Genomic DNA, 23,911 nt, shown 5'->3' with positions numbered 1-23,911 from the left:
AAGTTTCACGATTTTTTAAAAATGGCTAATTCACACAGGTTCTCTGTTATGTTTGTGTCTGCTAATAATGATTTTAGTGCATTTGTTTGTGAAAATATTGTTTTGATATATTTTGGGGGGCCCCGTCAGGTAGGCTGTACGGGGCCCCGTGATTTCTAACAGCAGCCCTGTCTGTGCTTGTTGACTGGGCTGTAATCACATGGATAATGCATAAAGTGTGAGCAAGCCCTTAACCACTTAACCCCCGGACCATATTGCTGGTCAAAGACCAGAGTACTTTTTGCGATTCGGCACTGCGTCGCTTTAACTGACAATTGCGCGGTCGTGCAACGTGGCTCCCAAACAAAATTGGCGTCCTTTTTTTCCCACAAACAGAGCTTTCTTTTGGTGGTATTTGATCACCTCTGCGGTTTTTAGTTTTTGTGCTATAAACAAAAATAGAGCGACAATTTAAAAAAAAAATAATATTTTTTACTTTTTAATGTAATAAATATCCCCCAAAAATATATAAAAAAACGTTTTTTCCTCAGTTTAGGCCAAAACTTATTCTTCTACATAGTTTTCGTAAAAAAAAATCGCAATAAGGGTTTATTGATTGGTTTGCGCAAAAGTTATAGCGTTTACAAAATAGGGGGTATTTTTATGGCATTTTTATTAATATTTATTTTTTACTACTAATGGCGGCCATCAGCATTTTTTTTTCGGTACTGCGACATTATGGCGGACACTTCGGAAACTTTTGACACATTTTTGGGACCATTGGCATTTTTATAGCGATCAGTACTATAAAAATGCATTGGATTACTATAAAAATACCACTGGCACTGAAGGGGTTAACACTAGGGGGCGGGGAAGGGGTTAAGTATGTCCCTGGGTGTGTTCTAACTGTAGGGGGGGTGGCCTCACTAGGGGAAATCACTGATCTTCTGTTCATACATTGTATGAACAGAGGATCAGCATTTCCCCCCCTGACAGGACCGGGAGCTGTGTGTTTACACACACAGCTCCCGGTCCCCGCTCTGTAACGAGCGATCGCGTGTGCCCGGCGGCGATCGGGCCCGCCGGGCATGCGCACGGGAGTCGGGGGCGAGCGGCCCTAGTGGCCTGTGAGAGAGTCGTAGTAGAGCTATGGGCTCTCGCTCAGGAGAGCCATCCTGCCGCCGTAGAATGACGGCGGCAGGTCGGCAAGTAGTTAATGTAATTCTTATTGACATCATCTGAAAATGTATAGAGGGAAAGTCGTCACAGTATATGGTTACCATCAACTAGGACGTCCATGAGATAGGCTAGAAAATACTAAAGCATGTCTGCTAAATAACCAGAAAGATACTTAAGCATATTATTCTTCCATGTACAAAGGAAATACAAATTTGCGTGTGCCCATGTATAACACAGAATAGCACATAGAAAGTGATGTGGATGACAAAACATGTTAGTACAATCGAGAATGCTTATTGTTTCCCAGGTGGGAATACTGATGCAGTTTCTGGATCCGGATGTAATTGCTTTTAGCAATTCAGGGAGCAGACAAGGGGGAATGTGGCTGACTAATGGCAATATTATAAATCAGTGACTACAGGGAGCCGGTGCACAGGAAATAGAAGAAAATGCCTTTACCATTTACATTTACCTGCCCTAAAATTGCATGGCCCTTTCCAGTAAGGTGAATCCTGCTACCTAGTCATAACGCTGTTAGCCACAGAAATCTGTGCCCACTCGCGTTATAGACCATGGGATTTTAAGAGGCCATGCTGCAAAATTGTAAAGGATAAGTAGGACCAAAGCAAGTTTTAGCTCTACTTTTCCTGGGAATCACAGGATTGCATTTAGTTCCAGACTTTGGAGAGATCCCAACTTTAATGTCAGGATCCACCCAGATGCCTAAGCCAGGACAGCCCGGCACTCCAGTGAGCGCTGGAGGGGCAGAGAAGAGAGCTGATGACTGTCACTGAAGACAGAGAACTGAGAGATTATTGGTCTTTGATTGCTCAGTTCTCTCTGTAGAGGCGGCATGTAGGCAAGTTGCCTACTGTGTTTAGGTTAGCCAGCTTGGCTGCCCAGATCAGGGGGAGGGGGTTAATGTTTTTTCATCACCTTCTCTGGTCATGTTTGTGAGTTTTCTGGGACCCGGCCTCCCTTCCTGTGATATGTAAAAGGGAAGAGTTTTGGGTCCTGAGAGCGCAAGTGAAAGAACGGGGACAATTGAAGAGGCTTGCTGGGACCTGTCATCCACCTTCAGGACACCGACACATAAGATCCTCATAACAATGGACACCTCCACTCTGGATTCTCCAACCATGGACTTAACTAGGGTTGTCCCGATACCACTTTATTAGGACCGAGTACAAGTACCGATACTTTTTTTTAATGTCATGTGACCGTTTTCAAACCACAATACAGACCAAAGATATTTTCTTTAAAATTATGAAGAACTGGTACATCATGGTGTGGGGCTGTTTTTTAGCATACGGTACTGGAAAACTACATATCATTGAGTGATCACTGTCAGTGCAGCTCATCGGTGCCAGTGCCCAAAAGTGCAGCTAGCCAGTGCCACCTATCAGTGCAGATCAGTGCCCATTTGTGCATCAGTGCAGGGAGGCAGCTTATTAGTGCATCTCATCAGTGCCACCCAATCAATGCCAGTGCCACCTATCAGTGCCATCCATTTATGAGTGCCATTCAATCAATGCCAGTGCCACCTATCAGTGCCATCCAATGGTGCCATCCAAAAAAAAAAAAAAAAAGTATTCTATTTTGGTATCGGGAGTATTTGCGCGAGTACGAGTACTAGCACAAATACTCGGTATCGGTCCCGATACCGATACTGGTATCGGTATCTGGACAACCCTAATATTTACACTTTTTAATAGGTGCTTTCTATGGCTGTCGCTCTGCTGGGTCTCCCTCCCCCCGCCCGGCCCAGACCCCATTGGACCCTCCCCTTGTGCTTGTGGGCCCCTGCAGGCCGTCTGGTTTGGCGCCTTGGCGGTACCGTTTGGGGGTCTGCCCTCCTTGTGAAAATGTCCATCCAGGGGTCCTTCTGTGGATTTAAGTCAACTCTGGTCTAGACACAATTACGTTTACACGCTGTGAGTGGGTAACTATATATACTAATACTTTCATGTTCCACAATACTCAGTGGTAATTGTTAAGACTGTTTTACTTTTATACATTCATTTTCTGTTACAGTAGCACCTCAACTTCCTCCGAAGAAGACCCCAATATGGGTTGAAACGCGTCAGGATTTACGTGACTTGCATGTTAACCATTCATGTTAATTGATGTCATGTATTTTGGTGCATACTCCTTGTGTAAACTTTTTTAGTGTATACTATACCAGAGCTTATTTTTACAATTAATTAAACTTTTTTACTTTTTACATCTGTGCATTTCATTCAATCTTTTACCCATTTTCTGCCTAAAAACCCCATTGGGGAGCCCTTCCACTTACTATATTATTTAGGGGTGAGCAGCACTTTCCCTACCCCCTTCGTGTCCTTTTCCATTTCCTAATATACATTTTCCTAGCAATACTGCAATAAATTGAATATAAATTATATTATATAATAATATAAATAATAATAATAATAATAAATAATAAATAATATAAATTATAAATGGCGAGGTTCCATTCTGCTTTAGGTACATACACAGTTTTTAAATACATATGTAGCGTCTGTGTACTTTCAGTCCAGGTGCTATGTTAAATTTAGAAGGGGGATGAGAGAGTTACTTTGCTCTCATCCGGTTAATTTGTGTAGATTGGGTCTCTGCAGGGCTGGGCTGCCTGTGGTTTCGTTCTGTGTTCCAGAGATGCCTTTCCATCTCTGGGTGACAGGTGGCGCCAGAGGGGTTCAAGCAGAGGTGCCTCTCTCCAGCAGCCAATCAAAGGGGTTTTCTCCCTCGCGGGGCATGCTGCGGGAGGGTATTTCTGGTGAGACGTCATTTTGTGAGGGGAGTTCCTGTTTGGTTCAGGGTGCGGCACCCACCTTCAGGGTGTGCGCACATCACGGGCCCCGGCGATATGGCCTACCAGGCCGGGGCGCACGTGCTACGCAGTGTCCTTGGTTCCAGGACCATTATGGCCTGGAGCAACTGAAGCTATGGCGGGGCCCCAGTCATCCACTGGGTCCCCAAATCTCTGGGGAAGATCCCAAGTGAGTTGTGCTGTTCGGTGGGGAGTCAGTCTGAGGAGAGCCCGGAGGCAGGCAATCCGATAGGGCCTAGACAATCCATAGGGGATCAAGGTGACCGGACATTGGGAGTTTGTCTTTTGGCAACCTGTCAGTTGGTGACCTGCAAACTGAGGAGCTACCTGAGGGAGATTCAGGCAACTACATTATTGAGAAGGATTCGCTCTACTATCTACGTTCTGGAGAAAGGGCCTGTGGCAGAGGTTCCACTCTTATCTTCATTTCAGCCAAGTCTGTGGCAGAGACTTGTTCCTTCTCAAGGTTCCGAGTGATACCCTGGCTGCCAGGTCGGTGTGAGAGGCCTGTCCAGGTACACTATACCCACTCCGGCTGGAGTGGCGACGAAGCAAAAGTGTCGCTAGAAGCAGGACTGCTTCTGTTTGTTCAATACCTGAATCTGCAATTCTCCTTTTCACCCATCTTTCTCTATCTACCTCAAGTTCACTGTTTGCCGTGTTGGGCAAGAATAAAAGCACAGAAAACGACACCCTGCTGTTTGGACATTCTGTCATTGCTCTCATCATCATCATACTCCTAGACGCATCAAAGAGGTAATACGCCATCCCTATTCTATCCAGCAGCTCCTGTGGGGGTAGCGCTACACATACATAGTTATTTGTGATTGCAGTCCACATGATTACAGCACCTTGTGTGTAATAGATAAAATAAATCACATGATAGGTGTGGTTCCTCGGCTTCTATTTGTACTATGTATAGATTTGTACAGCTTTTGATGCCACATTGTACGACTCATAATTTAACAATGTAGCCCAATAAACTTGCATACAATGACAGCACTGCACATTTTGACCTTAAAAAAAAAAATGTTAACCTGATGAATCTCTAATCTATATTAATCAACATAGGTTCCAACATAATAGCATCATTTTTAAAAGCACTTTGTCCTCAAAGTGGTTTTACAAATTTTATAATGTATCATACTGCCGTGGATTAGCATAGCACAGTACAAATAGCATAGTATATTAGTGGAACTGGATTGGAAAGTACCATTTTGAAAAAGGAACAATAATACATGTGAAAGATATTGGGTTAACCACTTGCTTACTGGGCACTTATACTTCCTTACTGTCCAGGCCAATTTTCAGCTTTCACCGCTGTCGCATTTTGTAGTGGTCTGTGGGTAGTGTATTGTGTAGCGGTCAGTGTGTATTGTGTAGCGGTCAGTGTGTAGTGGTTTGTGGGTAGTTTATTGTGTAGCGGTCAGTGTGTATTGTGTAGCGGTCAGTGTGTAGTGGTCTGCGGGTAGTTTATTGTGTAGCGGTCAGTGTGTATTGTGTAGCGGTCAGTGTGTAGCGGTCTGGGGGGGGGGGGGCGCCACAGGATTAGCTCGAACAGGGCGCCTGAACACCTAAGGCCAGCCCTGACTGCTGTCAGTCAAATCCAGTGACACGGGAGCTGGAGGCGGGGCTGAGCTGTGATATAGGGATTGTTACTACTAATAAAATATACGACTTTATACGGCCGCGGGGTGGCTTTAAATCTCTGGGAGGCCGTGTTTTTAGGAGGAGCAGAGGCCGTAAAAACACGGCCTCCGAGAGATTTAAAGCCACCCCGCGTCCGTATAAAGTCGTATGGCCGTCATGGAAGTGGTTAAATAACATTCAATTACAATATCATTAGTGTAATTGAATATGCACTATCTTATTTCTTCTTTATTTGCTATTTTTTGTTTCCCATGAAAGTGGAGTCACCCTTTAAGAGATGTATAAAATGTTTCCTGATTCAGGCATGCTCCACATCCTATCACCTGTGGCAATTCTCAGAGTGCTCCAGATCACCTTTTCAGTAAGGAGGGCCGACCCACATTGCTTTCCTACCCCCCCCCCCCAATTCAAGTGTAAACTAATTGTTGCGTTCATTCGGATTATAATAAGCATACGTAAATATTTAAACCAAATAAGGAAGTAATAAAAACAACCTCAACTGTTTTAAATTCCCATACTTAAATACATTGCAACACTGTCAGCCTATCATATCATTTGCAAAACTGAACTATTATACACAAAGGAGAACAAATGGTTTCTACAGTATTACCACAAAATTTCAATATTTTATTAGTAGTAACAATCCCTATATCACAGCATGCCACAAAAATCCAAACACAATTAAATAACCACTATGACGACTACCATAAAGTTTCTAATCAACATTGGCCAAGGCAACCACACACACTTCAGAAACATACACTGGTTTTAGCTAACAGATAATTCTACTCTTCAAATGCTTATGCATGGTCAATGTTGCGATTTCCAGGCAAAATACATTATTATACTTTGTTTCTTATTGCATATATAAAATCACACTACTGCGACTTGGTATCTGACTTGTGTCGCCCCAAGTCGCGCGACATGAGAAATTAAAGTGAATAAGGGCCGTCTTAATGTACACTACTGAAGTCGCTCCGACTTCAGAAAAGGTTCCTGTACTACTTCAATCCGACTTCTAGTCGACATGTACCCATTGATTTCAATGGAAGTTGCCTCCAAAGATGGATTGGATCACTGTCTTAACTGAAGAAACTTTACAAGAAGAGAAAATAGTTTTCTCATGCAAACCCCTCCCTCCCACAGAGCTGATTATTGTTTGATTGGCCACCGGCAAAGTTGCCTGTCCTGGAGGCAACTTGAAGTTGCCTCGCAAAGTCGTGCCAACTTTCTTGTCGGTGTAGTTATGAATCGGCACTAAAGCCAATTTTGCAGGGAAGTGGGTGTATATCATGCATCAGAAAGGAATGCTGATATCGATTTCCTCTGATCTCCAAGCAGCTCTGCAAGGATATACCATAAGATCTTTATTACATTATACCCATATATAAATCTACACCTCCTCCCTGGGTCAGTTGATTGCCTCCCATGGCTTTCAATATCATCTCTACGCTGATGACACCCCACAGCTCTCTCCATTTGTCTCCTCACGCATCATCAACTTACTATCAGACATATCAGCCTGGATGTCACATCACTTCCTCAAAATCAACCTATCGTATTTGCCGGCGTATAAGACGACCCCCTATTTTTCCAGGAAACATGTTGGTTTTGGGATATACTCGCCGTATAAGACTACCCCCTTCCTACTAGTCTTTCAGGAAGCTGAGGGGTAGCCAGAACAACCGCTGACAGGAACAACCGCTGACAGAAACAGGCTTTTTTCAGATCTCACTGTGCCATTACATTACATGTAAATAGGTGATGGTGACGCGCTGTGAGACTACTAACTACAACAAGGGAATAATATAAAACCCGCCAACTGGGTAATAAGACCCTTATGTGGAAAAAGTAGATTAAAAATAAATAAATAGGGGGGAGGTGAATACAAGTAAAGCAAAATAATATAATGTGTAACAACAATGTGACATACTATATATAGCAACTAAAAACAGTAATATAAACTGGTGCAATAATGTAGGTATACAAACAGATAAAGTGAATAACTCAGAGAACTGCGAAAATAAATATATATAATGTCGACTCCAGGCACAGAGACGTGAAAAAACGCCACGCGTGTACATAAAAATAATAAAGTCTATTTGGATGGTGATACCAAAGGAAGACACCCAAAATCCAGTGTTTAAAGTGGGCAGACTTCAGTGCAGACACCTCTTGTGGTACTAAATGCTCACCTCAGAGCTATAGCACGGACAGCTCAAAATACCACAGGTGTATCCTCAAGGATGCAGCCACACTGATTATAGCTGGGAGAAGACTCCTCATCAAATGGTCATAGAACATGAAAACAGAAATATAAAGGAATAATAGCGTAATCCTGTGGGAGTACTTGAAAGAAGGATTGATGTATCACATATACACGCACTCACATGGAGGCCATGGATAGCGGGCCTATCTCCACGAACACCGAGTTCGTATCCTGATCCTCTCTGTGTGCTGAAAGGTCACTGGATATATAAACAAATGCCACTCCTCTAAATCTTCCACCTCCTATCTTGACCCATGGTAACGGTAAGTGCTCAAAGGATATGGATGAAAGACAGAAGAGGGACACCCATGGTGCAGTACCGTATATAAAAATGTATTACAAACTAAGTAGCAAAGTAAAAACTCACATTTACAACAAAAGGACAAGGACCAAAATCTATGAGCGGCGAGCTCGTCTTTCCGCCGTCAGTGCGTGTCGGATCTGGTGCTCCGGATATATTTTAACCACTTAAGTACCGGACCAATATGCTGCTAAATGACCCAAGGGGTTTTTACAATTCGGCACTGCGTCGCTTTAACAGACAATTGCGCGGTCGTGCGACGTGGCTCCCAAACAAAATTGGTGTCCTTTTTCCCCCACAAATAGAGCTTTTATTTGGTGGTATTTGATCACCTCTGCGGTTTTTATTTTTTGCGCTATAAACAAAAATAGAGCGACAATTTTGAAAAAAATTCAATATTTTTTACTTTTTGCTATAATAAATATCCCCCAAAAACATATATAATTTTTTTTTTCCTCCGTTTAGGCCGATACGTATTCTTCTACCCATTTTTGGTAAAAAAAAATCGCAATAAGCGTTTATCGATTGGTTTGCGCAAAATTTATAGCGTTTACAAAATAGGGGATAGTTTTATTATTTATTTTTTTACTACTAATGGCGGCGATCAGCGATTTTTGTTTGTGACTGCGACATTATGGCGGACACTTCGGACAATTTTGACACATTTTTGGGACCATTGTCATTTTCACAGCAAAAAATGCATTTAAATTGCATTGTTTATTGTGAAAATGACAGTTGCAGTTTGGGAGTTAACCACAGGGGGCGCTGTAGGAGTTTCGTTTCACCTAGTGTGTGTTTACAACTGTAACGAATAGCCGCGCCCTCGTCCCAGATCGCTACTGAAGCCACGGGAACCGCTGCATGTACCGGGGGGGGGGGGTCCAAATCGGACCCCCGACCCACGTCTAGGCAGGGACGTACAGGTACGCCAATGTGCCTGTCCGTGCCATTCTGCCGACGTATATGTACATGCGGTGGTCCGGAAGTGGTTAAATGTATTACTGCTTTAAATGATAAGCAATAAGGACTGCCCTTTAAGAAATTATGTTGATGACTTTTTTTTAAACGCTAAAAATAAAAATGGTTTACGAAGAATGCTATGAATGGATTGTGCTGCACTGCAGTCCTGTGAGAAAGTTAGCAATAAATTGTGCTTAGCTATTTTGCTTCAACAGCAAATTCGTAAAACTGGAAAACGTCAAATGTTACATCTATGTATGAGGGTACAGTGCCACCATATTTCAGAGACACTTTGCTGCTGGAGCGATGAATCATAGATTCCTTATTGCTTATCATTTAAAGCAGTAATACATTTAATATATATATACAGTGCCTTGAAAAAGTATTCATAACCCTTGAAATTATCCACATTTTGTTTATATTATTGGGATTTTATGTTATAGACCAACACAAATTGGCACATAATTGTGAAGTGGAAGGAAAAGTGTGGCGTGTAGAACCACCTTTTGCCGCAATTACAGCTGCAAGTCTTATTGGGGATGTCTCTATCAGCTTTGCACATCTAGAGAGTGACATTTTTGCCTATCCTTCTTTGCAAAATAGCTCAAGCTCTGTCAGATTGGATGGAGAGCGTCTGTGAACAGCAATGTTCAAGTCTTGCCACAGATTCTCATTTGGATTTAGGTCTGGACTTTGACTGGGCCATTCTAACACATGAATATGCTTCGATCTAACCATTCCATTGTAGCTCTGGCTGGCTTACTTTGACTATTATGTATATTATTTTGATATAAACTCCATATCTACCTTGTTTATGCCAACATGTAACATTATATATTTTTATTTCTAATGTTCAATATGAGTATTCATTTCCTTTTTCTCTTTGTTGCCTGTAGCATAATAGACGCCATGATCTAACTCCTGAAGAAGCTCCCTTGAGCAAAACATGTAGAGTAAATTTGGTATTGTCTGTTCAACCACTACTTTTAGGGAACAATTAACATAGGATGTGTCTTGCTCTCATATTTTTAACCAAATCTTTTGTAATAAAGTATTTCAAATTTTAATTTTGGTTGATCAGTATTTCCTGGTTAAAGTGGAGGTTCACCCGGAAATAAAAAATTTTAACCTTAGATTCCTGCTCATTTTGTCTAGGGGAATCGGCTAGTTTTTTTTAAATCAAAGCTGTACTTACCTTTTTAGAGAGCGATCTTCTCCGCCGCTTCCGGGTATGGGCTGCGGGACTGGGCGTTCCTATTTTGATTGACAGTCTTCCAAAAGGCTTCCGACGGTCGCATCACGTCACGATTTTCCGAAAGTAACGTCGGTGCGCAGGCGCAGTATAGAGCCGCACCGACGTTCGGCGTCTTTCGGCTACTCGTGACGCGATGGATGCGACCGCCGGAAGCCTGTCGGAAGACTCTCAATCAAAATAGGAACGCCCAGTCCCGAAGACCATACCCGGAAGCGGCGGAGAAGATCGCTCTCTAAAACGGTAAGTACAGCTTCGATTTAAAAAAAACTAGCCGATTCCCCTAGACAAAATGAGCATCAATCTAAGGCCCCGTACACACGACCGGTTTTCTCGGCAGAATCCAGCAAGAAACTTGATGGGAGACGTATTCTGCCGAGAAAACCGGTCGTGTGAACACTTTTCGCCGAGAAACCCGTCGGGAAACTCGTCGAGCCAAATAGAGAGCATGTTCTCTATTTCCTCGTTGGGCAATGGGAAAATTTGGCTCAACGAGTTTTCTGACAGCCGAACAAGGAAGTCGACGAGCAAAACTATGTGTTTTGCCCATCGAGTTTCTCGGTCGTGTGTACGGGGCCTCAGGGTAAAAAAAATTTTATGGGTGAACTCCCGCTTTAATACCCTATTGACACCCGAAAAGTCCCGAGGCATGTGACCTCTCTCTTCCCCCCAGTATTTTATCCTCCAATTTGGTATGTGGTGTCTATCATTTGAACACTCACCTCTACTTTCTTCATAGCTCTGGCTGCATACTTAGGGTCGTTGTCCTGCTGGAAGGTGAACCTCCACCCAGTCTCAGGTCTTTTGCAGACTCTAAGGCCCCGTACTCACGACCAAACATGTCTGCTGAAACTGGTCCGCAGACCAGTTTCAGCAGACATGTTTGGCCGTGTGTTGGCCCGAGCGGACCATTTTGGGACGGATCGGACAGGTTTCCAGCGGACAACTGTTTCCCGGACTTGTTTTAAAACAGTCCGCTGGAAACCTGTCCGCCCGGACATGTACGGTCGTCTGTACAGACCTACCGTACATGTCCTGCCGCCCGCATCCCTCGCATGCGTCGAATGACTTCGACGCATGCGTGGAAGCATATTTAAGGCGGCCCGCCCACGTCGCCGCGTCATTGTCGCGGCGACACCGCGTCATCGACGCGGCGACACCGCGGACACGCCCCGCGTAATGTTTACGCGCGGGCTTCTGTTCGATGGTGTGTATAGCCATCGAACAGAAGTCCCCGGGCAGTCCCCGGCCAGACATGTCCGATGGAAACGGTCTGCAGACCGTTTTCATCGGACATGTCCTGCCGTGAGTACAAGGCCTAAAAGGTTTTCTTCTACGATTGCCCTGTATTTGGCTCCATACATCTTCACATCAAATATTTCCAACAAAAATATGTAGAAGAATACATGTTGGCTTAAACTAAAGAATATTTTTTTTTAAATTTTTGAATATTTATTATAGCAAAAATTGTCTGTCTTTTTTGTTTATAGCGCAAAAAAAAAATCCACAGAGGGGATCGTGAACGACCAAAAGAAAGCTCTATTTGTGGGAAAAAAGGATGTCAATTTTGTTTGGGTACAGTGTTGCACAAAAAATGGCCTGGTCATTCAGGGGGCAAATCTTCCGGTCCTTAAAGCAGGGGTTCACCCTTAGAGGGCACTTTTTCCCCTTAGATGGATGCTCGTTTTCTCTAGGGGAATCGGCAATTTGTTTTAAAATATGTGCAGTACTTACCCGTTTACGAGATGCAACCTCTCCGTCGCTTCCGGGTATGGGCTGCGGGAATGGGCGTTCCTTCTTGATTGACAGTCTTCCGAGAGGCTTCCGACGGTCGCATCCATCGCGTCACGATTTTCCGAAAGAAGCCGAACGTCGGTGCGCAGGCGCAGTATACAGCCGCACCGACGTTCGGCTTCTTTCGGCTACGAGTGACGCGAATGGATGCGACCGTCGGAAGCCTGTCAATCAAGAAGGAACGCCCGCTCCCGAAGACCCATACCCGGAAGCGACGGAAGAAGATGCAGCTCGAAAATGGGTAAGTACTGCTCATATATTACCAAACGAGCAGGAATCTAAGGGGAGAAATAAATAAAATTTCCGTGATTTTCAAACAGGTCATTCAACATGCATTGCATTGCATGAATCTATCCATGGCCGCCGCCACCACCCCCTATTTAGACGTTCGGCCCCTTTTCGGATGCCAGGCGCTGAATTACAGCAGCGGGCGTGTATTTTTGAAGCACCTGATTAGAGCCATAGGCTCTAATAAGCTTCTGAAGTTTTCCGTTTGTTTGCGCCCCCCAAAAAAATTGAGCACCAGTCGCCACTGTATACAGGTGTGTGTGTGGGGGGGGGGGGGCTGTCATTTATACAGATGTGTAGGGGGCTGACATATGTACAGGGGGAGGGGGACTGACATATATACAGGTGTGTGAGGGGCTGACATATATACAGGTGTGGGGGACTGACATAAATACAGGTGTGGGTGGGGGGGCTGACATATATACAGGTATGAGGGGGGCTGACATATATACAGGTGTGTGGGGGGACTGACATATATACAGGTGTGTGGGGGGCTGACATATATACAGGTGTGTGGGGGGCTGACATATATACAGGTGAGGGGGGCTGACATATATACAGGTATGAGGGGGGCTGACATATATACAGGTGTGTGGGCAGCTGACATATATACAGGTGTGTGGGGGGACTGACATATATACAGGTGTGTGGGGGGCTGACATATATACAGGTGTGGGGGGCTGACATATATACAGGTGAGGGGGGCTGACATATATACAGGTGTGTGAGGGGCTGACATATATATGGGTGTGTGTGTGGGGGGGGGGGGGGGTGCTGACATATATATGGGTGTGTGTGTGGGGGGGGGGGGCTGACATATATATGGGTGTGTGTGGGGGGGGTGCTGACATATATATGGGTGTGTGTGTGGGGGAGGGGGGCTGACATATATATGGGTGTGTGTGGGGGGGTGCTGACATATATATGTGTGTGTGTGTGTGTGGGGGTGCTGACATATATATGTGTGTGTGGGGGTGCTGACATATATAGTTAGAACACACAGTCAGGGAACACAATTAACCCCTTGATTGCCCATTCCCTGCCAGTGACTTTTTTACAGTAATCAGTGGATATTTGCAGCTCTGATCGCTGTATAAATGTCAATGGTTTCAAAAAAGTGTCCAATCTGTCCAACGCAATGCCGTAGTCCAGCTATAAATCGCAGATCACAGCCATTACTAGTAAAAATAAATAAATAATAAAAATGCCATAAATCTTTTCCATAGTTTGTAGATGATATAACTTTTGCGCAAACCAATCAATATACGCTTATTGCAATTTTTTTCCCCAAAAATATGTAGAAGAATACATATTGGCCTAAACTGATGAAGAAAATTGTTTATTTTTTGGGGGATATTTATTACAGCAAAAAAATATAAATATTGTTTTATTTTTCAAAATGTATGCTCTTTTTTTTTGTTTATAGCGCAAAAAATAAAAACCGCAGAGGGGATCGAATACCACCAAAAGAAAGCTCTATTTGTGGAAAAAGAAGGTCATCAATTTTATTTGGGTACAGCGTTGTACGACCTCACAATTGTCAGTTAAAGCTGCGCAATGCTGTATCACAAAAAATGGCCTGGTCATTAAGGGGGTAAATGTTTCTGGTCCTTAAGTGGTGAATTACAAATTACAGGGGAATCACAAATTTGGAATGTAATTATTCCTTACAATTTTGAGAAGGTGCCAATAATTGCGTCCAGTCCATTGTAGAAGATTTGCGTGGAATGTGCCAGACGTGGCGTATTGAAATAAACATGAGAATGCCTAAACATTTGTAATTGCAACAATTATCTGGGCAAAGGTGGCGTATTAGAAGTGCAGGGGTGCCAATATTTTTGGCCATGAGTGCATGTATATATATATATACACAGATATAAGAAAATACTTTCAATAGAAGAAAAGGCTGTGTGAGCTGGAAGTATGTGGATCAGCATGGCAGCCAGGAAAGCAGTATTTCCAGGTGAGGAATGCAGCCACGATCCCGATCATTGTGACATTTGTCATGTCTCGTATGACATCACTCAGGGATCACGCGGGTCATGTGCGGAATGTCACAGGAAGTGGATTCTGTATTATCATAGATAATAACTCCTCGGGAGGAGCCCTGTCCATAGTGATCACACGCCGGGCGGATACTACACACACCCGGATCACCGGCAGCGCTCTCCCTGGCTCCCACATCAAACCGCACCTCCGGAGACCAAGCTCCGCCCACGTCCACACCCCCTCCCTGACATCACTCACCTCCCTGAACCCACTCCGCTCTAACGTGCATGTCAATTACATAGGGAAGAACACGCCCCCACGTGTGTGCCCGCCCAGTGGGAGGAGTGTGCCCGGGAGCGGAGTGTACGGGGAAGTTGCGGCGGAGGTCTGGTGTCAGTAGTCTGTAGAAGAAGTAGAGGAGGTGTCCGCTGTGCGCTGTCAGTTTCCTGTACACCTCGGACTGTACACCTCAGCAGTGCACATGGAAAGCCTCTTGTGATTCTATCCTCTGTAACTCGGCAACCCAAAGGAGATTACATGGCGCGGCTGTGACAGGTAGGAATTAGAGCTGTCATCGGGAGAGCGATCTGTGTACAGGGCAGACGGGGGGACACCGGGCGGGTGTAGCGGGCTGATTACCATGTGCTGTGCGGAGGGGAAGGATCGGCTACTGGCAGATTACTACATGGCGAGGTGTGAGCTCCGAGACTAACATCAGCTCCACCTTCTGGACACCTGGGGTCACCACTGATGATCGGGGACACCGGGGGTCACCACTGATGATCGGGGGTCACCACTGATGATCAGGGACACCGGGGTTCACCACTGATGATCGGGGACACCGGGGTTCACCACTGATGATCGGGGACACCGGGGGTCACCACTGATGATCGGGGACACCTGGGGTCACCACTGATGATCGGGGACACCTGGGGTCACCACTGGTGATCGGGGACACCGGGGGTCACCACTGGTGATCGGGGACACCGGGGGTCACCACTGGTGATCGGGGACACCGGGGGTCACCACTGGTGATGGGGGTCACCACTGATGATCGGGGACACCGGGGGTCACCACTGATGATTGGGGACACCCGGGGTCACCACTGATGATTGGGGACACCGGTTGTCACCACTAATCATCGGGGACACCAGGAGACAACACTTATCGGAGACACCACTGATCAACGGGGACACCGAGGGTCAGCACTGATCAACGGGGACACCGGGGGTCACCACTGGTGATCGGGGACACCGGGGGTCACCACTGGTGATGGGGGTCACCACTGATGATCGGGGACACCGGGGGTCACCACTGATGATTGGGGACACCCGGGGTCACCACTGATGATTGGGGACACCGGTTGTCACCACTAATCATCGGGGACACCAGGAGACAACACTTATCGGAGACACCACTGATCAACGGGGACACCGAGGGTCAGCACTGATCATCAGGGGATCACCACTGATCAACGGGGACACCGAGGGTCAGCACTGATCAACGGGGACACCGGGGGTCACCACTGGTCATCAGGGGACACCTAGGGTCACCACTGGTCATCAGGGGACACCTGGGGTCGCTACTGTACATCAGGGACACCTGGGATCCACTAATCGTTGGGGAAACCCAGGACCACCAATGATTTCGGGGTCACCCAGGATCACCACTGTTTGATCGGGGACACCGGGGGTCACCACTGGTGATCGGGGACACCGGGGGTCACCACTGGTGATCGGGGACACCGGGGGTCACCACTGATGATCGGGGACACCGGGGGTCACCACTGATGATGGGGGTCACCACTGGTGATCGGGGACACCGGGGGTCACCACTGGTGATCGGGGACACCGGGGGTCACCACTGGTGATCGGGGACACCGGGGGTCACCACTGATGATGGGGGTCACCACTGATGATTGGGGACACCCGGGGTCACCACTGATGATTGGGGACACCGGTTGTCACCACTAATCATCGGGGACACCAGGAGACAACACTTATCATCGGAGACACCACTGATCAACGGGGACACCGAGGGTCAGCACTGATCATCAGGGGATCACCACTGATCAACGGGGACACCGAGGGTCAGCACTGATCAACGGGGACACCGGGGGTCACCACTGGTCATCAGGGGACACCTAGGGTCACCACTGGTCATCAGGGGACACCTGGGGTCGCTACTGTACATCAGGGACACCTGGGATCCACTAATCGTTGGGGAAACCCAGGACCACCAATGATTTCGGGGTCACCCAGGATCACCACTGTTTGTCGGGGAATCCGGGGTCACCACTGTTGGGGGCATCCGGGGTCACCACTGATTGTTGGGGGCACCTGGGGTTACCACTGATCATCAGGAAAGATTGTGGCACAGTAATGTTTTTGTGACTAGTCCTCGGAATAAGATGTATGTATTTACTCAGCACAGTGCACAGAAAATTCCAGTAATTCAGGGCTTAGGTTTACATAAAAATACTTATTCAGAGCTGAAAGATCACCATGGGAGAGCTACAGGACCCACAAGATCAGGGGACCCACAAGATCAGGGGACCCACAAGACCAGGGGACCCACAAGATCAGGGGACCCACAAGATCAGGGGACCCACATCTCTCCGGTCATACTGAGATTTGTGTACGGAGTAATAGCATTTGGCCAATACATTGACATGAAGGGAATTTGTATATACCTTAACATTATGCCTTAACATTATGACCACCCACCTGATATTGGGTAGGTCCCTCACTAGACATCTGAAGGTGTGCTGTCATATCTGGCACCAAGCCGTCATTAGCCAATCACTGCCTCTTTTGGCTTGCCTTCTTCCCATAGGGCATCGTGGTGCCATCTCTTCCCCAGGTAGGCAATGCACATGCACCCAGACATCCACATGATGTAAAAGAAAACCTGAATCCTCAGACCAGGCCAACTTTTTTCATTGCTCGGCGGTCTAGTTGTGATGCTGTGTGCCCATTGTAGGCACTTTTGGCTGTGTACATGGGTCAGCATGAGCACCCTGACAAGTCTTTGGCTACGCAGCCCCATACACAATAAACTGCGATGCTCTGTGTGTTATGACACCTTACTATTAGAACCAGCATTACCCCTTTCAGCAATTTGATATACAGTAGCTCTTCTATTGGATCAGTATACACGGGCCCCACGTGCATCAATGAGCCTTGGCCATCCATGACCCTGTCACTGGCAATGATGTTCTTAGCTGTCTGTAAGGATGGCATTCTGACTACCAATGTAAGGGCTCATTCAGATGGGTGAATAGGCTCACCAGCACACTGTGCTATGGCTGCATACAAACTGGGTGATTAGCTGTGGAAAGAAACGCAGTCCCTGGATGTGAACTACAGTGGAACAATGAGATGTCACCAGCACTCGTTTACAAACATATATTTTTTTCTTATGCAATGTCGCATCAGTCAAGTACGTAAGCCAGTGTTTTCGGGATGTGCGATGTTTCCCAGCCCTTCTGGGATACCCACAAATGTCATTCCTGCCTAGGCAAGGATCCAGGAAGTGCAGGGGAAAGTTCCCAGAAATATATTAAAAAGAAAAAAATATATAATATACACAAATGTATTTAGAGGAGGCAGTAGGAGTGAAATGACAGAAAGCAGGGGGAACAGCATGTGAAAGAGAGCTGAACCCTGCACACTGTGCATAGCAAACCCTAAACCCTGCACTTTGAATGCAAACCCCTGAATGCTGCACTCTGTGCGTAGTGCACCCCTGAACGCTGCACTCTGTGCGTAGTGCACCCCTGAACGCTGCACTCTGTGCGTAGTGCACCCCTGAAGGCTGCACTTTGTACTTAGCGCACCCCTGAACTTTGCACTATGTATGTAGCGCACCCCTGAACTCTATGTAGCGCACCTCTGCACATAGCACACCCCTCAGAGGTGGAAGCGAGATGTGAACAGCATGTGAAAGAGAGCTGAACCCTGCACACTGTGCATAGCAAACTCCTAAAACCCTGCACTTTGTACGTAGAGCACCCCTGAATTCTGTACGTAGCGCACCCCTAAACCATGCACATTGTACGTATCGCACCCCTGAACTCTGTACATAGCGCACCCCTGAACTCTGCACTCTGTACGTAGTGCATCGTTGAACTCTGCACATAGTGCACCACTGAGAGGTGGAAGTGAGTTGTGAACAGCATGTGAAGGAGAGCTGAACCCTGCACACTGCAAAGCAAACCACTAAACCTTGCACTTTGGATGTTGTGCACCCCTGAATTCTGTACTTTGTACGTAGCGCACCCCTAAGCGCTGAACCTTGTACATAGCGCACCCCTGAACTATGCACTCTGTACGTAGCACACTCCTGAACTTTGCACATAGCGCACCCCTGAACTCTTCATATAATGCACGTCTGGTTTTTATTACCACTTTAAGATCCACCCACTTTTAGTGCAGTTGGGCTTCACCATTTTATGCGGTTCAGCGCAGGGGGGCAGGGGCGCGTGTGGTTGAATTTCTGCACCTATTTACTGAGAAAAAAGCCCTGCATACAATTATATAATCTCACAGATACAACCGTCCCTTTTGAGGGTAACCATAATGCTGATGTGTCGAAGAGAAGATTTGGATTGTTTCAAGTGCAGGAGGGTAGGGGTGGAGTGACACAAAGTGAATGGGTCCGCTCTAAGAAAGGCTGCTCTATACAATTGCTGTGACATGGAATTGCTAGAGAAATTGCCTTTGAGAGGAAGCTAGAGATCTAGAGGGCCCTTATTGGGTTTGCTAAGGGGCCCCTTTCTAGCTAGTCGGGACCCTGCACAAACATCCGCAACTTTATTTCTATAAAACAAGGTCGTTTTCAGCTTGCCTGAGCACACGGCTAAGCCATAGTTCTTTCCCTCCAATTCTTGTCATCGGCGAGGAAATGCTTTGCTGGCACTGGCTCGCAACCTCACAGTATATCTTTGTATTATTTCCTCGATCAGCACAAGGCGGCCCAGTGCAAGGACTTGCCAGGTAATGAGCCTTCATTTCTAGGATGCTGTGGGCTGGGACACTCGGGGTCATGAATGGGATGGGGTCTCCGCAGGATTCCGCTCGGCACACTTTCTTTTTGTGTTAGTGAAGTGTTTGCCTCCGCAGAGCTTGCAATCCATGCAGATGAGCACATGAAGATAAATAGTATTATTCAGGGCTTTTTTTCAGGGGGAACTTGGAGGAACTCAGTTCCACCACCTCTGGCTCAGACCCTTTGGTGCCTGCTCACCACAATCACTTGTAAACACAGAAGTCTGATTTCTGTGTTTACAAGTGACAGCTCTACACTCTGTGTATGACCACCTGAACTCTGCACTCTGTATGTAATGCAATCCTGGTATTTAATGCCCCTATAAGACCCTTCTACTGTTTTTGAAATCTGAATGGGTTTGTGGTTGAGTTCCTGCACCTATTTATTGATGGTATTATTATACAGGATTGATATAGAACCAATAGCTTGCGCGGTGCTTTACAAAATGAATGGAGACAGTACAGTTCTGATACAATCCAGCATTGTTCATAGAAGCTTACAATCTAAAGTGGACCTGTGCCCACAAAGGGCTGAGACGGTCATTTAGGAGATTCCTCCAATCATTTAGAGAATGCAGCTTATCGGTTCCCTTGGCACCAGGATCCTTCCATGTGACAGCATGGGGACGTGTCTGCTTCCTAATGACCTGGTAGAGTTAACGATGTTAAAGGAAACCTGTCATGAGAAATGGGGAGGCGGCCATTGCTGACCTCCTTCAGCTAATTGGCTCGATGTCATACTGATCCAATGGCTTCAGTACTTTCTGGGTCACTGACCTAGAATAAGCCTGCAGAAAAAAAGTAAAGAACTCAAGATATACAGACGTTTTTGGTAGTGGCTAAACGAGTTTTGAACTTCTATAACTAGCATTTTTCGAAGGGGATTGGTGGTGTCATCATTTGTTCCAGGTCAGTGACTCATAAAGGGCTGAAGCCGGAGACAGCTAGGCTCTTTAGCGTATTAGGGCAGTAGTCCGCAATGGCTAGCTATATTTAAAATAGAAGTACTGTATGGAATTTGTGTTCATTTAAAGATTATACCTACCTAGGTGGATGCATATCGGTCCCCCAGCATCTCTAATGCTGAGCCGGGTGCCAGTCCAGGCATGTGGGCAGATCCAGACCATATGGGCACGATCTTTCCCAAGCCTGGACCAGCTCTGTGATGTCAGCCGACAGCGGGCTTCAGCTGATCACATGTAAACAAGGAAATGCCGTTTATTGGCTCGCCTCACACTGACAGAGTGTGAGGATAGGAGAGCCGATCAGCTATCTCTTCACAGGGGAGGCGTGTATAGGTAATCGGAGCACTGATCATCAGTGATTTGATAACAATGCAGTGCCAACAAAGCCCATCAGTGACACCAGTCTGTGCCCATCAGTGCCGCCTATCGTTGCCCATCAGTACCACCTATCAGTGCATATTGGTGCATCCTCATCAGTGCAGCCTATCAGTGCCCATCGGTGCAGCCTCATCAGCGAAGGAGAAAAATTACATATATACAATTTTTTTGGACAAAAATGAAGAAAAACATTTATTTATTTTCTTATTTTTGCCCTTTTTTAGTTTTTGTAGCAAAAAATAAAAAAAAACAGCGGTGATTAATGCCACCAAAATGAAGCTCTATTTGTGTGAATACAATTCTAAAAAATGTATTTGGGTACAGTTCTGCATGACCATGCAACTTTCATTCAAAGTGTGAGAGTACTGAAAGCTGAAAATTGGCCTGGGCCCCCAGCTACAATAGATCTTTAGCCGACTGCATCAATAGATCCTCCAACACACCCCAACCTTTGCCATTACTTACAATCTGTTCTGGAGGAACCAGAACTTCGTTCCCTCTGAAAAAAAGCCTTGGTTTTACATGTTTTTTATGTGCGTCACAGTGCAAAAAATGTAGAAATGCTGGATATTTCTACACCGATTTTCTGATTGTGCGTACTAGGCTTTAGGCTGACCAAGCTCGGTTGTACTCTGTCTGAATGGAAACCAGTGATCGGACTGTATTTAGGGAATCGTCCTGGATAAGCTGCTGTCTCTGGTTTTGTCTCATTACTTGTGATGTGTGCCAAGAAAATATCCCCCACACCATTACATCACCACCACCAGGATGGATCCAGGCTTTTGATATTGTTTACGCCATATTCTGACCCTACCATCTGAATGTCGCAGCTGAAATTGAGACTCATCAGACCAGGCAACGTTTTTCTGACCTTCTATTGTCTAATCAAATTGCAGCCTCAGTTTCTTGTTCTTAGCTGACAGGAGTGGCACCCGGTGTGGTCTTCTGCTGCTGTAGCCCATCTACTTCAAGGTTTGATGTGTTGTGCGTTCAGAGATGGTATTCTGCATACCTTGGTTGTAATGAGCATTTATTTGAGTTACTGTTGCTTTTCTATCATTTTGAACCATTCTCCTCTGACATCAATGAGGCATTTTCGTCCACACAACTGCCTGGATGTTTCCTCATTTTTGGACCATTCTCTGTAAACCCTAGAGATGGTTGTGTTGTGTGTGAAAATCCCAGTAGATCAGCAGTTTTTTAAATACTTAGACCAGCCTGTCTGGCACCAACAACCACCCCATGTTCAAAGTCACTTAAAGCGGAGGTCCACCCTAAAAATAGCTAAAAAGGCTACAAAAAATTAGACACTTCCTTGTCCGCGGTGGGTCTTCTTTCTTCTACTTCTCACGCTGCCTCCTGGGTAATAGGAAGCGGTGTCTTCTGGGACTGTGTGTGTTTCCCAGGAGACATCCGCCCATTCACATAGCGTCGCGAGGCTCGTGCATGCGCTGTAGAGAATTGGGCAGTGAAGTCGCAATACTTCACTTCCTGATTCCCTCACTGAGGATGGCAGCCGAGCAGCTGAGACCCAAGCATTTGCTCGGCTTCGGCTACCGACATCGCGGGCACCCTAGACAGGTAAGTGTCCTTATTAAAAGTCAGCAGCAACAGTGTTTGTAGCTGCTGACTTTTAATTTTTATTTATTTTTTTAAGCCGGACCTCCGCTTGAAATCCCGCTTTGGCACCACCGACCGGTGGTATATGCGCGCTTCCCAAATAAATAGTAATAAATAAAATAAAATAAAATTCTTCCCCTTTCTGATGCTCGGTTTGAACTTCAGCAAGTTGTCTTCACAGTGTCTAGATGCCTAAATACCTTGAGTTGCTGCCATGTGATTGGCTGATTAGCAATTTGATTAGCAATTTGTGTTACTAAACAATTGAACAGGTGTACCCAATAACATGGCCTTTGAGTGTACATTTCTCGCTAAATACTTAAACCCCATCTATAAGGCTAGGTTCACATCTGTACGAGTGATTCCTGCTGCGGATTGGCACCTGTTTCTGCAGCCACAACCATCCGCACAGAAAAATGCTGGAGATATGTGTGGGTGACATTATTTCTACACACACTGCACTTGCGATTCCGGTGTGGGCTTCAATTCCAAATAATGGAGCAGGGACCTTTTTCGTGCATTTCAGGAGGCGCGCCAGCCTATTCATATGAATGCCTGAGCGAAATGCGTCTCGCATCAGTGTGAGCCTTTGAAGTAGTGTAATGCACTTACTGTGGCTGTGACATTATGGCGGACACTTTTGACACTATTTTGGGACCATTGTCATTTATACAGCGATCAGTGCCTTAGAAATGCACTTATTACTGTGTAAATGACACTGGCAGGGAAGGGGTTAAGTGTCCTAGGGAGTGATTCTAACTGTGTGGGGGCTGGACTACCAGTGACATGACATTGATCACTGCCCCCGATCACAGAGAGCATTAGATCACTGCCCTGTCACTAGGCAGAACAGGAAAATGCCTTGTTTACATAGGCATCTCCCCGTTCTGCCTCTCTGTGACACAATCGCAGGACACCAGCGGACATCGAGTCCGCGGGCACGGTCACAGAGCATGCGGCAGGGGCGCACACGTGCGCGCCACCGGCACAGAACCAAATTTAAAGCAACGTACAGGTATGTTGCTTTGTACAGCCATGCCATTCTGCCGATGTATATCTACAGGAGGCGGTTGGCAAGCGGTTAAGGTCTCTCTACGTGCCTATCCTTCCGTAAACTTCATGTTTTGTAGCCTGTCTGTAGGTTACCAGTGACACCCCTAGATATTTATGGGATCCCCTCTCTGTGGGGCTAAATGTTTTATTGACCAAGATAAAAGTTTCCAGGTAACCTCATGTTACGGCAGAGATAAGGTGATCTGAGTGTCTATTTCAGTGGTTGGTTTATTTCCGAAATTCCAATTGCTGTCCGATGTTTAAGTTGGGAATCACCAGTGGGTGGTTTCCATCTCCAGGCACATGATGTACAGGTGCATTACATATTCCATCTCCTGGGACATGGTTTACAG

General features: G+C 46.0%; 1 protein-coding gene across 2 annotated transcripts in view; it reads left to right on the top strand.

Moving 5' to 3' along the window:
• Nucleotides 1–14,822: 14,822 nt before the first annotated feature.
• The window catches only part of OSBPL3 (oxysterol binding protein like 3), a 262,480-nt gene continuing 253,391 nt past the window's right edge, over nucleotides 14,823–23,911 (top strand). Inside the window, exon 1 of one of the 2 annotated variants that reach the window (XM_040352884.1) lies at nucleotides 14,823–15,049. The gene's annotated coding sequence lies outside the window, so the exon portion shown is untranslated. The remainder of the gene's footprint in view (nucleotides 15,050–23,911) is intronic. The other variant, XM_040352885.1, reaches the window with a different exon arrangement.

The sequence above is a fragment of the Rana temporaria genome, chromosome 5 (genome assembly GCF_905171775.1).
Source record: "Rana temporaria chromosome 5, aRanTem1.1, whole genome shotgun sequence".
In the NCBI taxonomy this organism is placed as follows: domain Eukaryota; kingdom Metazoa; phylum Chordata; class Amphibia; order Anura; family Ranidae; genus Rana; species Rana temporaria.
Note: the sequence above shows the minus strand (reverse complement) of the source record. Positions and strands in the feature narration are given on the sequence as shown.